Genomic DNA, 13772 nt, shown 5'->3' on the forward strand with positions numbered 1-13772 from the left:
GCTCATTTCACCCCAAAACAATGAATTTCACCTTTTCCTCAAGTGCACACGGAACCTTCTCCAGAATAGATCACATCCTGGGCCATAAATCCAGTCTTGGTAAATTCAAAAAAAATGAAATCATTCCAAGCATCTTTTCTGACCACAATGCAGTATGATTAGATGTCAAATACAGGAGAAAAACAGTTAAAAACTCCAACATATGGAGGCTGAACAACACACTGCTGAATGACCAACGAATCACAGAAGAAATCAAAAAAGAAATCAAAATATGCATAGAAACAAATGAAAATGAAAAAAAAACAACCCAAAACCTATGGGACACGGTAAAAGCAGTGCTAAGGGGAAGATTCATAGCAATACAGGCTCACCTCAAGAAACAAGAAAAAAGTCAAATAAATAACCTAAGTATACACCTAAAGCAACTAGAAAAGGAAGAAATGAAGAACCCCAGGGTTAGTAGAAGGAAAGAAATCTTAAAAATTAAGGCAGAAATAAATGCAAAAGAAACAAAAGAGACCATAGCAAAAATCAACAAAGCCAAAAGCTGGTTCTTTGAGAAGATAAATAAAATTGACAAGCCATTAGCCAGACTCATAAAGAAACAAAAGGAGAAGAATCAAATCAACAAAATTAGAAATGAAAACGGAGAGATCACAACAGACAACACAGAAATACAAAGGATCATAAGAGACTATTATCAGCAACTATATGCAAATAAATTGGACAACTTGGAAGAAATGGATACATTCTTAGAAAAGAACGACTTCCCAAAACTGAACCAGGAAGAAATAGAAAATCTCAACAGACCCATCACAAGCACGGAAATTGAAACTGTAATCAGAAATCTTCCAGCAAACAAAAGCCCAGGACCAGATGGCTTCACAGCTGAATTCTACCAAAAATTTAGAGAAGAACTAACACATATCCTACTCAAACTCTTCCAGAAAATTGCAGAGGAAGGAATTCCAAACTCATTCTATGAGGCCACCATCACCCTAATACCCAAACCTGACAAAGATGCTACAAAGAAAGAAAACTACAGGCCAATATCACTGATGAACATAGATGCAAAAATCCTTAACAAAATCCTAGCAAACAGAATCCAACAACATATTAAAAAGATCATACATCACGACCAAGCGGGCTTTATCCCAGGGATGCAAAGATTCTTCAATATCCGTAAATCAATCAATGTAATACACCACATTAACAAATTGAAAGATAAAAACCATATGATTATCTCAATAGATGCAGAGAAAGCCTTTGACAAAATTCAACATCCACTTATGATAAAAACCCTCCAAAAAGCAGGAATAGAAGGAACATACCTCACCATAATAAAAGCTATGTATGACAAACCCACGGCAAACATTATCATAAATGGTGAAAACCTGAAAACATTTCCCCTAAAATCAGGAACAAGACAAGGGTGCCCACTCTCACCACTACTATTCAACATAGTTTTGGAAGTTTTCGCCACAGCGATCAGAGCAGAAAAAGAAATAAAAGGAATCCAGATTGGAAAAGAAGAAGTAAAACTCTCATTGTTTGCAGAAGACATGATCCTCTACATAGAAAACCCTAAAGACTCCACCAGAAAATTACTAGAGCTAATCAATGAATATAGTAAAGTTGCAGGATATAAAATTAACACACAGAAATCCCTTGCATTCCTGTACACTAACAATGAGAAAACAGAAAGAGAAATTAAGGAAACAATTCCATTCACCATCGCAATGAAAAGAATAAAATACGTAGGAATATATCTACCTAAAGAAACAAAAGACCTATATATAGAAAACTATATTATAAAACACTGGTGAAAGAAATCAAAGAGGACACATATAAATGGAGAAATATACCGTGTTCATGGATTGAAATAATAAATATAGTGAAAATGAGTATACTACACAAAGCAAGCTTTTGCACAACAAAGGAAACTATAAGCAAGGTGAAAAGACAGCCTTCGGAATGGGAGAAAATAATAGCAAATGAAGCAATGGACAAACAATTAATCTCAAAAATATATAAACAACTCCTGCAGCTCAATTCCAGAAAAATAAACGACCCAATCAAAAAGTGGGCCAAAGAACTAAACAGACACTTCTCCAAAGAAGACATACAGATGGCTAACAAACACATGAAAAGATGCTGAACATCACTCATCATCAGAGAAATGCAAATCAAAAGCACAATGAGGTACCATTTCACGCCAGTCAGAATGGCTGCTATCCAAAAGACTGCAAGCAATAAATGCTGGAGAGGGTGTGGAGAAAAGGGAACCCTCTTACACTGTTGGTGGGAATGCAAACTAGTACAGCCACTATGGAGAACAGTGTGGAGATTCCTCAAAAAGCTGGAAATAGAACTGCCATATGACCCAGCAATCCCACTGCTGGGCATACACACTGAGGAAACCAGAATTGAAAGAGACACGTGTACCCCAATGTTCATTGCTGCTGCTGCTAAGTCGCTTCAGTCGTGTCCGACTCTGTGCGACCCCATAGACGGCAGCCCACCAGGCTCCGCCGTCCCTGGGATTCTCCAGGCAAGAACACTGGAGTGGGTTGCCATTTCCTTCTCCAGTGTATGAAAGTGAAAAGTGAAAGTGAAGTCGCTCAGTCGTGTCCAATTCTTCACGACCCCATAGATTGCAGCCTACCAGGCTCCTCCGTCCATGGGATTTTCCAGGCAAGAGTACTGGAGTGGGCTGCCATTGCCTTCTCCCATGTTCATTGCAGCACTGTTTATAATAGCCAGGACATGGAAGCAGCCTAGATGCCCATCAGCAGACGAATGGATAAGGAAGCTGTGGTACATATACACAATGGAATATTACTCAGCCATTAAGAAGAATACATTCGAATCAGTTCTAATGAGGTGGATGAAAATGGAGCCTATTATACAGAGTGAAGTAAGCCAGAAAGAAAAACACCAATACAGTATACTAACACATATATATGGTATTTAGTCAATCGGTAAAGGTAACCCTGTATGCGAGACATCAAAAGAGACCCAGATAAATAGAACAGTATTATGGACTCTATGGGAGAGGGTGAGGGTGGGAGGATATGGAAGAATGGCATGGAAGCATGTAAATTATCATATGTGAAACGAATCTCCAGTCCAGGTTCAACACATGATACAAGGTGCTTGGGGCGTTGCACCAGGATGACCTGGAGGGATGGGATGGGGAGGAAGGTGGAAGGGGGGTTCTGGAAGGGGAAAACATGTATACCCATGGCAGATTCATGTCAATGTATGGCAAATCCAATACAATATTGTAAAGTTAAAACATAGAAAATAAACTCATTAAAAAATGAAAAAGAAAGGCAGAGGAACCAGAGATCAAATCGCCAACATCCGGTGGATCATTGAAAAAGCAAGAGAGTTCCAGAAAAATATCTATTTCTGCTTTATTGACTATGCCAAAGCCTTTGACTGTGTGGATCACAATACACTATGGAAAATTCTGAAAGAGATGCGAATACCAGACCATCTGACCTGTCTCTTGAGAAACCTGTATGCAGGTCAGGAAGCAACACTTAGAACTGGACATGGAACAACAGACTGGTTCCAAATAGGAAAAGGAGTACTTCAAGGCTGTATATTGTCACTCTGCTTATTTAACTTATATGCAGAGTACATCATGAGAAACGCTGGGCTGGAGGAAGCACAAGCTGGAATCAAGATTGCCAGGAGAAATATCAATAACCTCAGATATGCAGATGACACCACTCTTATGGCAGAAAGCGAAGAAGAACTAAAGAGCCTCTTGATGAAGGTGAAAGAGGAGAGTGAAAAAGTTGGCTTAAAGCTCAACGTTCAGAAAACTAAGATCATGGCATCTAGTCCCATCACTTCATGGGAAATAGATGGGGAAACAGTGGAAACAGTGTCAGACTTTATTTTTGGGGGCTCCAAAATCACTGCTGATGGTGATTGCAGCCATGAAATTAAAAGACGCTTACTTCTTCGAAGGAAGGTTATGACCAACCTAGATAGCATATTTAAAAGCAGAGACATTACTTTGCCAACAAAAGTCCGTCTAGTCAAGGCTATGGTTTTTCCAGTGGTCATGTATGGATGTGAGAGTTGGACGGTGAAGAAAGCTGAGCGCCGCAGAATTGATGCTTTTGAACTGTGGTGTTGGAGAAGACTCTTGAGAGTCCCCTGGACTGCAAGGAGATCCAACCAGTCCATCCTAAAGGAGATCAGTCCTGGGTGTTCATTGGAAGGACTGATGTTGAAGCTGAAACTCCAATACTTTGGCCACCTGATGCGAAGAGCTGACTCATTTGAAAAGACCCTGATTCTGGGAAAGATTGAGGGCAGGAGGAGAAGGGGATGACAGAGGATGAGATGGTTGGATGGCATCACTGACTCAATGGACATGGGTTTGGGTAAACTCCGGGTGTTGGTGATGGACAAGGAGGCCTTGTGTGCTGCGGTTCATGGGGTCGCAAAGAGTTGGACACGACTGAGCGACTGAACTGAATTGACTGTGATTCCGGACATCGTGATGGGTTGGAGTGGGATCATGTTGTAGTTTGGGTTTGCATTTTCCTGATGATTAATGATTTTGAGCACCTTTTTACAACCTCATCAGCTAGTCATATATCTTAACTAGGTGATGTGTGTGTTCAGATCTTTTTACTTTTTTTTTTTTTTTTGGCTGCACTGCAGGGCTTACAGAATCTCAGATCCCAGACCAGGGATTGAACCCAGGCCTTCCACAGTGAAAGCGCTGAGTCCTAACCACTGGACCACCAGGAAATTCCCCATTTTTTTTAACTTGGGTTGTCTTGTTATTTAAGGTAAGTGTTTTAGATACAAGTCCTTTGTCAGATACGTGTTCTGAAGATATTTCTCCCAGACTGTGGCTTCCCTTTTCATTTTCATAGCTGTTTCTTGATGAGAAGGAGTGATTTTATCTTGATGAAGTCAAATTTATGAATTTTTTAAATTTTATAGCTTGTACTCTTCATATCACAGTTAAGAAATCTTTTCAAAACTTGAGCCACTAATATTTGATCCTCAATTTTCTTAAACAAGTTGCATAGTTTTGTTGTTCAGTTGCTCGGTCATGTCAGACTCTGCAACCCAGGGACTGCAGCATGCCCCACCTCCCTGTCCTTCACCATCTCCCGGAGCTTGCTCAAACTTATGTCCATCGAGTCAGTGATGCCATCCAACCATCTCGTCCTCTGTTGTCCCCTTCTCCTCCTGCCCACAGTCTTTCCCAGCATCAGGGTCTTTTCAAATGAGTCAGCTCTTCGCATCAGGTGGCCAAAGTATTGGAGTTTCAGCATCTGTCCTTCCTATGAATATTCAGTGTTGATTTCCTTTAGGATTGACTGGTTTGATCTCCTTGCAGTCCAAGGGACTCTCAAGAGTCTTCTCCAACACCACAGTTTAAAAGCATCAATTCTTTGGTACTCAGCCTCCTTTATGGTCCAACTCTGACATCCATACATACATGACTACCGGAAAAACCATAGCTTTGATTATATGGATATTTGTCAGCAAAGTATTGTCTCTGCTTTTTAATACACTGCGTAAGTTCATCATAGCTTTTCTTCCAAGGAGAAAGTGTCTTTTAATTTCATGGCTGCAGTCACCCTCCGAAGTGGAGCCCAAGAAAATAAAGTCTGTCACTATTTCCGTTGTTTCCACATCTATTTGCCATGAAATGTTGGGACCAGATGCCATGATCTTAGTTTTTTGAATGTTGAGTTTTAAGTCAGCTTTTTCACAGTGTTCTTTCAGTTTCCTCAAGAGGCTCTTTCTTTAGTTCCTTTTTGCTTGCTGCCGTTAGGGTGGTGACATCTGCATATCTGAGGTTATTGATATTTCTCCCAGCAATCTTGATACCAGCTTGTTCTTCATCTAGCCCGGCATTTTGCATGATGTACTCTGCATATAAGTTAAATAAGCAGGGTGACAATATACAGCCTTGATGCACTTTTCTTATAGAAGTTGCATGGTCTTAGTTCTTACGTTTAGGTCTATGATCCATTTCATTAACTTTGTGTATGGTGTGAGGTCAATTCACAATTCATTTTTTCTATATAGATATCTAGTTTTTTTCAGATCCATCTGCTAGACACCTGTCATTGGATTTGAGGCCCACCCAGCTAATCCAGGATGACCTCATCTCAAGATTTGTCATATAATTATATCTGCAGAGACCCTTTCTCCAAATAAGGACACATCCACCGAGTCAAAGAATTGGCGTATGTAGGTCCCTGTGGAGCCCAGACAGGAACATTGTGGAACCCAGGGAGCTGGTGGAGGGATGAGGGCAGTAGGCAGGGGCAGCGGGTAGGGCTCAGAGGCGATAATGAGAATCTCAAACATGCCAAGCCTCTAGGCCAGGGTTCCAAGGAGCAGGAGCTGGATCGTCGCTGACGCTTGCCACCCAGCTGATGTGTGCCCTGCCCTGGGTTCAATCCATCCTCCTGGCACAACTGTACTGTGTCCATTTTACAGAGGAGGAAACTGAGGCCACCCTGTGAGGTCCTGTCTGCTGGTCACAGAGTTGGGGAACAGAGTGGGTAGGGGCAGGGCCCAGCACCCAGGCTCTTCCCCCTGGCAAAGTCCACACACGTCACCAAGAGTCAAGGCTCTCTCCTGACTGCTAGGTACCTCTCACCACCTCCAGGGTAGGCACATGTAGGGGAAAGGTCAACAATTCATTGCTCACTCTTTCTCCACGAGCAGGATTTCCAGCTTCTCAATCTGATGTGCCCTGGTAGGCAGGTGACAGGCTCCACGGGGTCAAGGGTGAAATAAGACGTGATGAGTTTTCAGTATCTCCTTTGTTTTTTGAAGAAGGAAATGGCAGCTCACTCCAGTACTCCTGCCTGGAAAATTCCATGGATAGAGGAGCCTTGTATGCTACAGTCCATGGTGTCGCAAAGAGTCGGACACGACTGAGCGACTTTACTTTCACTTTTGTTTTTTTTTAATCCAAGTTAAATGGAAGGTTATACAGCTCCCTGACCCCATGTAGCCTCTCACCTGCCATGGTCACTGGCCAGCCTTCTGCGGGGCTGCCCACTCCTCTTGCCTGCCCTCCCCACAGGCTCTTCCTCACCTGGTTATGGGCCAGGCCCCCAACCCCACCCCAGGTTTCTGCCAACACTGATGGGGTCCACCGAGCTAGGCCTTTCTAAAGACGCACCAACTCGCCTTGGGAAGGCCTACCAGCTGGCACTGCCCAGAGCACTTCCTTTCCCCCCAAGCCCTGGTTGTGCCCAGATTGGTAGCCGAGGCAGAGAAATAACAGGGAAGCCGGCCAGAGAAGGGACAATCCCCCATGGTTGGGCCTTTGGGAGGTCACGTGCTGAACCCTTCATCCAGCAGAGAGTGGCCCCATGACCGGAGTCCACACAACTCATCAGATACCCGAGTGTCCCCAAAGAGGTGAGTTGTGTGGGGCAGTAGCTGGGAAGCCACAAGGCAGCCCGAGGGCGGTGGCAGGCTGTGGAAGGCCTGCAAGCTGAGATTTGCGGTGGAAAGACTGTGGGAAAGCCTCAGCCAAGCTGCTGGAAGGAAACCTTTCTGCCCTCCCTTTCTTTAGAGCACTATGGAGATCCACCTCCCCTTTGTGAACCTTGGAGCTGGCCCGCCTCCTGCCAGCTTTACAGCTCTGGAAGGCTCTTCTTAAGGGCCCTGGAGTCACCTCTTTGAAATGCAAATCTCCAGGAAGTTACCCTCCCGCCCCTCCAGGCAGAGAGAAAGCTTTCTGGTCCTGAGGATGAAGGCAGTTAGAAGCACAGAGGGCCACCCAGATCTGGAGAACTTGTCTTCAGCTAGGATGGATGATCTTGGGAAGGACTGCCTGACTTAAAAGACTGAGGATTCCTTCTGGCTTTATGATGGGGAAACAATGAAAACAGTGACAGGGTTTATTTTTGGGAATCCCAAAATCACTGCAGAAGGTGACTGCAGCCATGAGATTAAAAGACTCTTGCTCCTTGGAAGAAAACCTATTACCAACCTAGACAGCATATTGAAAAGCAGAGACATTACTTTGTCGACAAAGGTCCACTTAGTCAAAACTATGGTTTTTCCAGCAGCCATGTATGGATGTGAGAGTTGGACTATAAAGAAAGTTGAGCACTGAAGAGGTGATGCTTTTGAACTGTGGTGTTGGAGAAGACTCTTGAGAGTCCCTTGGACTGCAAGGAGATCCAACCAGTTCATCTTAAAGGAAATCAGTTCCGAATATGCATTGGAAGGACTGATGCTGAAGCTAAAACTCCAATACTTTGGCCACCTGATGTGAACAGCTGACTCATTGGAAAAGACCCTGTTGCTGGGAAAGATTGAAGGCAAGAGCAGAAGGGGACAACAGAGGATGAGATAGTTGGATGGCATCACCCACTTAATGGACACGAGTTTGAGCAAGCTCTGGGAGTTGGTGATGGACAGGGAAGCCTGGCGTGCTGCAGTCCATCGAGTCGCAAAGAGTCGGACACGACTGAGCGACTGAACTGAACTTAGGAGTGAAGTTGTTTGCTTTCATTTCCACTTTTGTGGAGAGGACTCTGGGTGGGCAGGGTCCAGGGGCAGGGAACCTAAAGTGGGAGGACATGGATCTGAGGTCTGGGGCCCACCCTCCCCTCCTGGCCTCCCTGGGATTGTAATGATTCATGTACACAGTGGGTGGGCTCCCCAAGTTCAAAACCAGATTGATTACCACAAACCAGGGCATTCCTTCTGAACATTCCTGAAATCCCAGAAAAATCATTTGGAAGTTTCTGAATATAAGGAACCAGCGACAACAGAAATGGATTGTTGAATGAAAAAAAAGGAAAACCTAAAAGTTGAGAATTATGTTGTATTTGGGGGCGTTACTGAGGACAATAGTCCAGGAGAAAGCCTTTCAGAGAGCTCTGAGAAACTGTTCCAGAGAGGTCAAGGAGGAACCAGGTTTTGCTTCAAAACAACAAAATGGTAGTCAAACACCAAAAAACTGCTGCTAATCACAAAAACCAGACATCACGAGTTAATGAATTTCATGCTTTTCTATGTGGGGGTGGAGATTCAAGGGTCTGGGCTCATTGATATCATTCCCTTGATACACACATTAACTATCTAGGATCAGTATCCTATTTTTCTCCATCCTGAATTCCTCTCAGGATACACAGTACTGGGGCAGCTGCAGTGGCCGATGGCTTGATCGCTGGCATCGCTGCTTGTTTACTGAGATGGCAGGCAACTCTGGAAGCTGCAATCTGGGGCCACATGCAGGCCAGGGGGTCCTGTCCCAGCCACAGCCATTCACCCAGCAGGGGAAGTAGAATGAGGAATCAGTGGTGGGTGGTCACTTTGCCAACCATGTGGGTCCATCTCCACAGACAAGGTAAAGCGCATAGAACAAGGCTGTGGAGTAGTCATTGTGCCAGCAGGTTTCTGTGTCAAGTTGGCTAGGGTTCCCGGTGTTCAGTCAAGCATCTGTCTAGATGTCACTGTGAGGGGATTTTTGAGATGAGATTAACAGGGAAATGTAGTTAGCAACTGAGCAAAGCCTGATGACAAAAACACCGAGGTCATCTGAAGAGGAAGGGATTCTGCCTCCAAATGGCCTTTGGACCAAGCTGCTACTCCTCCCTGAGTCTCTGGCCTGATGGCTCATTCTGCAGACTTCAGAGTTGCCAGCCCCCAGAACTATATCAGCCGATTCCATATGTACACATATCTAGAGCTCTCCAACTTGTCCTGTTTCTCAGAAGCACCCTGACTGCTACAGTCATAAAGCCATATGAATACACGACAACTAAATGCTCAGAGAAAAACTACTAGACAGGTGGGATGATGTCAGTAAAATACAATGATGATGGAGTATTTTAATACAGTATCACAGGGTTGGGCTGATCTAGTGGGCAAAAAAAAAAAATGAGAAATTCAATAGTGCAATTATCAAACTAGATTCTAGAGAAATAGAGAAAAGCACACATCTCTAAAGGAAATTAATTTTTTTCAGTCTGTTGGGCATTTTAAATGTTGCATGCATTTGACCTCTACTATTGGTTGAATTCTGTTAAGAGTCCTAACCCCCAGAACCTTAGCACATGACCTTCTTTGGAGACCAGGATTCACAGAGATGCTCATGTACAGATGAGGTCAATAGGGTGGGTCCTACTCCAACAGGACTGGGCCTTTATAAAAAGGGGGCATTTCAATTTGTGGTACTTTGTTAAAACTGCCCTAGAAAACTAATAAAGCCCCCACCCCCAAATCCTAAGCAATATATCTTCAGACCACTATCCAGTACAATTTGAAATGCACATATAAAAGATGACCACAGTCTCAACAACTTGGAAACCAAGACAAACTCTACTATGCAAAGCAAAGAGGAATGTTTAGTGACAAACGTACAAGACACAGGAAAATCTCATTCAGGGCAAAATTGCAGACTTTTGAGTGCCTTACTGATTCAATATGGAAGCTAACAAAGGAGGTGAGTATTCCTCTTAAGAAATTAGAAAAGAAGTAGAAGAAGAACAAAAACTGAGCCAAAAGAAGAAAGACAGATGAGCTTCGTAAAGATATAAGCTGAAGTCCTTTGCACATGGTGCCCCATACCCTGTGGACTCTCCACGGAAAGACATCTGCAGCCCACTGCTCCAGTCTTCTGTCCTCATCTCTTAGTCCCGCTGCATGGATAGTTCTGTTTTCAATCAGGTATGCTCCTGATCACAGCCACATCCACACTGGCAGACATGGACGTGGCTTGGGAGCAACCGATACTTTTTGACAAGGGGCAGGTGGCCGGCCAGGGTGAGTTAAAGCAGCAGAGTTGGTTCTTCAGGTCTGGCCCCGCGGCTCAGCATGGTTGCTGTGAGTCCCGAGTTCAGCCCTGTGGATGCACACAGTCTCTGCAACCACTCACCAGCCCAGGAAACTGGGGCAGTAATGACTAGAGCTGCCGCGAGCAGAGGTGTGCGAGTCTTTGTGTGTGCACACGCATTCATTTCTCTTGGGTAAATAGATACTCAGGAGTGGAATCATCAGGTCATTATGGTAGATGAGTGTTTAATATCTTAACATGCGGCCAAACTGCTTTCCAAAGTGTCTGTCCCATCTCCCACCCCCACCGGTGGTGCCTGAGCCTCCCAGTGCTTCCCGGCCTTGTCAACACTCAGCTTGGTCGGTCTTTTGTGTTTAGCCATTCTGCTGCTGCTGCTGCTGCTGTCGCTTCAGTCGTGTCCGACTCTGTGTGACCCCACGGACTGCAGCCCACCAGGCTCCTCAGTCCATGGGATTTTCCAGGCAAGAGTACAGGAGTGGGGTGCCATTGCCTTCTCCATTTAGCCATTCTAGTGGATGTTAAAAGTTCAGGATACTTCCCTGGTGGTCCACGAGCTAAGGACTCCTCGCTACCAATGCGGGAGGCCCAGGTTCAATCCCTGGCTAGGAAACTAGATCCCACATGCCGCAACGAAGACCAGGCACGGCCAAATAAAGACATAAACACATTTTGTAAAGTTCAGGAATTTTGAGAGTTGATTGTCAAAAACCATTATTAAAAAAATTCAATTGTATAAACTTCCACTTAAATTGTATTAAAGAAACAAAGGAGATACTCAAAATGCATCATGTCTTATTTCACCCCAGTACCTCGGTACAGTGCACCACCCAGAATCTCTTCTGAACCACATGTTCAATGACGTCATGTGGGTAGCCATGTTTTTACAACAGTTTGGCCTGGTGGGAGTATTTGCCCCACAGGAATCAGCACTGCCTGCAAACCAGGGCTAGACTGGTTATTGTTCGGTTGATTGTGTAGACTTGAGTCTGTGGTAATTACATTATGAATAACAAAAAGAAAAAGAAAAAACTTCCAATATCAAAAATTACTATCCAATTCAGCAGAGATTTTGTTCATGTCACCAATGAACAGATGAGGTTCCAACACGCACCTTTGCTGTTTCGCTTTTGTCTTGGTAAGATCAGTGGAAATATCAACGAATGTTTATGTGGGAACCACAGTCAGGCCTCAGTTGCAACCATGGGTCAGGTACTGATCCAAAAGTTAGGCAAGTCAACTGAAGAGGTTTTGGTGAGAATCAACGGGTCACATGGAATTGAGAAATAGTGTATCATGTGTTTTATTGTATATATATTGTAGATTTATTTGTACATTGTGTGTTTACATCCTTTATAATAACAGTAAAATTTATAATAAACTTACATGTCTGTGTGTGTCTATATAGACAGACATAGAGAAATATATACGCTCCCCCAATACAGAGGTGCACACACACACACACAAATAGGCTTACATTTACTTGTCACGGTGGATCAGCACATCACAGCTTGCAGACACAAGGGGACACGCCCCAGCCTGTCTGCTCCATGCAGCAGGTACCCAGCATCGCCTGGCCAGTCTAAGCATGGGCTCGGGGGGGCGCCTGTGCCCCAGCTGCTGTAAGGCCCGGCAAGTTGGCACTGGGGAGGGAGAAGCACTCGGGCTCACAAAAGGCTGTTGATCCACCCACTGTGGCCTGGAGGGGGCCCTGTTGGCCTCACCCACTCAGTGAGTTGGTGAGTCAGTGGCCCAGAGCCTGGCCAATGAGATAAAGGGACCCGGCTGTGCCCGGACACCAGGGATCTGGGGGGCCCTGGGCACCCCTGACTCTCGGCTCTACCTGCCACCAGCTCCTGGACCAAGGCCCTGCCTTGGCCCTCTCCCAGGTGGGTGTTCTCCCCTGGGGCAGGTGGCAGGGCGTGGACCACCCTCCCAGACTATTCACCTTGGGCCTTTCCCACAGCACAGCCTGAGAGGGGTTGTAAAAGCAGAAGTCGACTTTTCCGCTCCCCAGTGCTGTCAGGGTCTGTCCAGACCCTAGCTGGGGAATGAGGCTGGCCTGAGGCAGCCACTGCCTGGGTCCCGGCCTCTTCCGTCTGCCACCCTGCCCACTGCTATGGCCCCAACCACTCTGACCTACTTTCGTGTTTCGGGATGGCCCAGCTGGCTCAAGGCTCGAAGCGTGGCTCCTGCAAGTCACTCCTGGGCGTGACCGCCCCACCCTCCTGCTCCTTCTCACCTGCGCTGTCTCCTGGACTTCCCGCCCCTACCCTGCCTCATCCTTTGGTGCCACCGGTAGGGCCCCAGTGGCAGGTGGGCCAGCCGACACCCCTGCTAAGCTGACAGCTGAGAAGGTGTCCTCTGCCCTGAGATGACTCCCAGTCCTTCTCAGCCTCGCGGGGCCCAGGACAGACTCCTTCCAAGCTCTCTCCCTCACTGAGTCACCTATGCAGCCCAGCTGGAGCCCCAGTGGTACCCTCCCACATCTCGTTCTCCTCCCGCACCAGCGGCCTCTACCCCACTTCACTCGGCGCTATGCGTACCCACCTCCCAACTCTATCCTTTCAGCTCGCTGCCCACTTAAGAGCAGGGATAGGGCTCTGGGAAGGAGGCAGTGGGGCTTTGCCGATACACATCCAGGCCCCACAGAGGTTCCTTAGGTCCTGCTCACTGATTTTGGGGGTCTCTGGGGGGTGATAATCAAGGCCGTGGGAGGAGACCAGCCAGGGCAGAGGCTTATGGCTTGAGGTCCACAGCCCCAGCCTGTCGACCCTTTGGACCAGGCTCTGAGCACGGATGTCTCACTCAGCAGACTCACCACAGAGAGGCCACAGGGGGAGGCCCTGGGGGGCGGGTGGGGTGGGGCTCAGCTCCTGCCCTGGGCCTTGCTCCCTGCCTGCCCCCTGGGGGTAAGGTGTGGGGAGGAGGGGAACCAAAAGCCAGCTGG

This window comes from Giraffa tippelskirchi, chromosome X (genome assembly GCF_054371585.1).
Source record: "Giraffa tippelskirchi isolate mGirTip1 chromosome X, T2T-mGirTip1v1.2.pri, whole genome shotgun sequence".
Taxonomy (NCBI): Eukaryota; Metazoa; Chordata; class Mammalia; order Artiodactyla; family Giraffidae; genus Giraffa; species Giraffa tippelskirchi.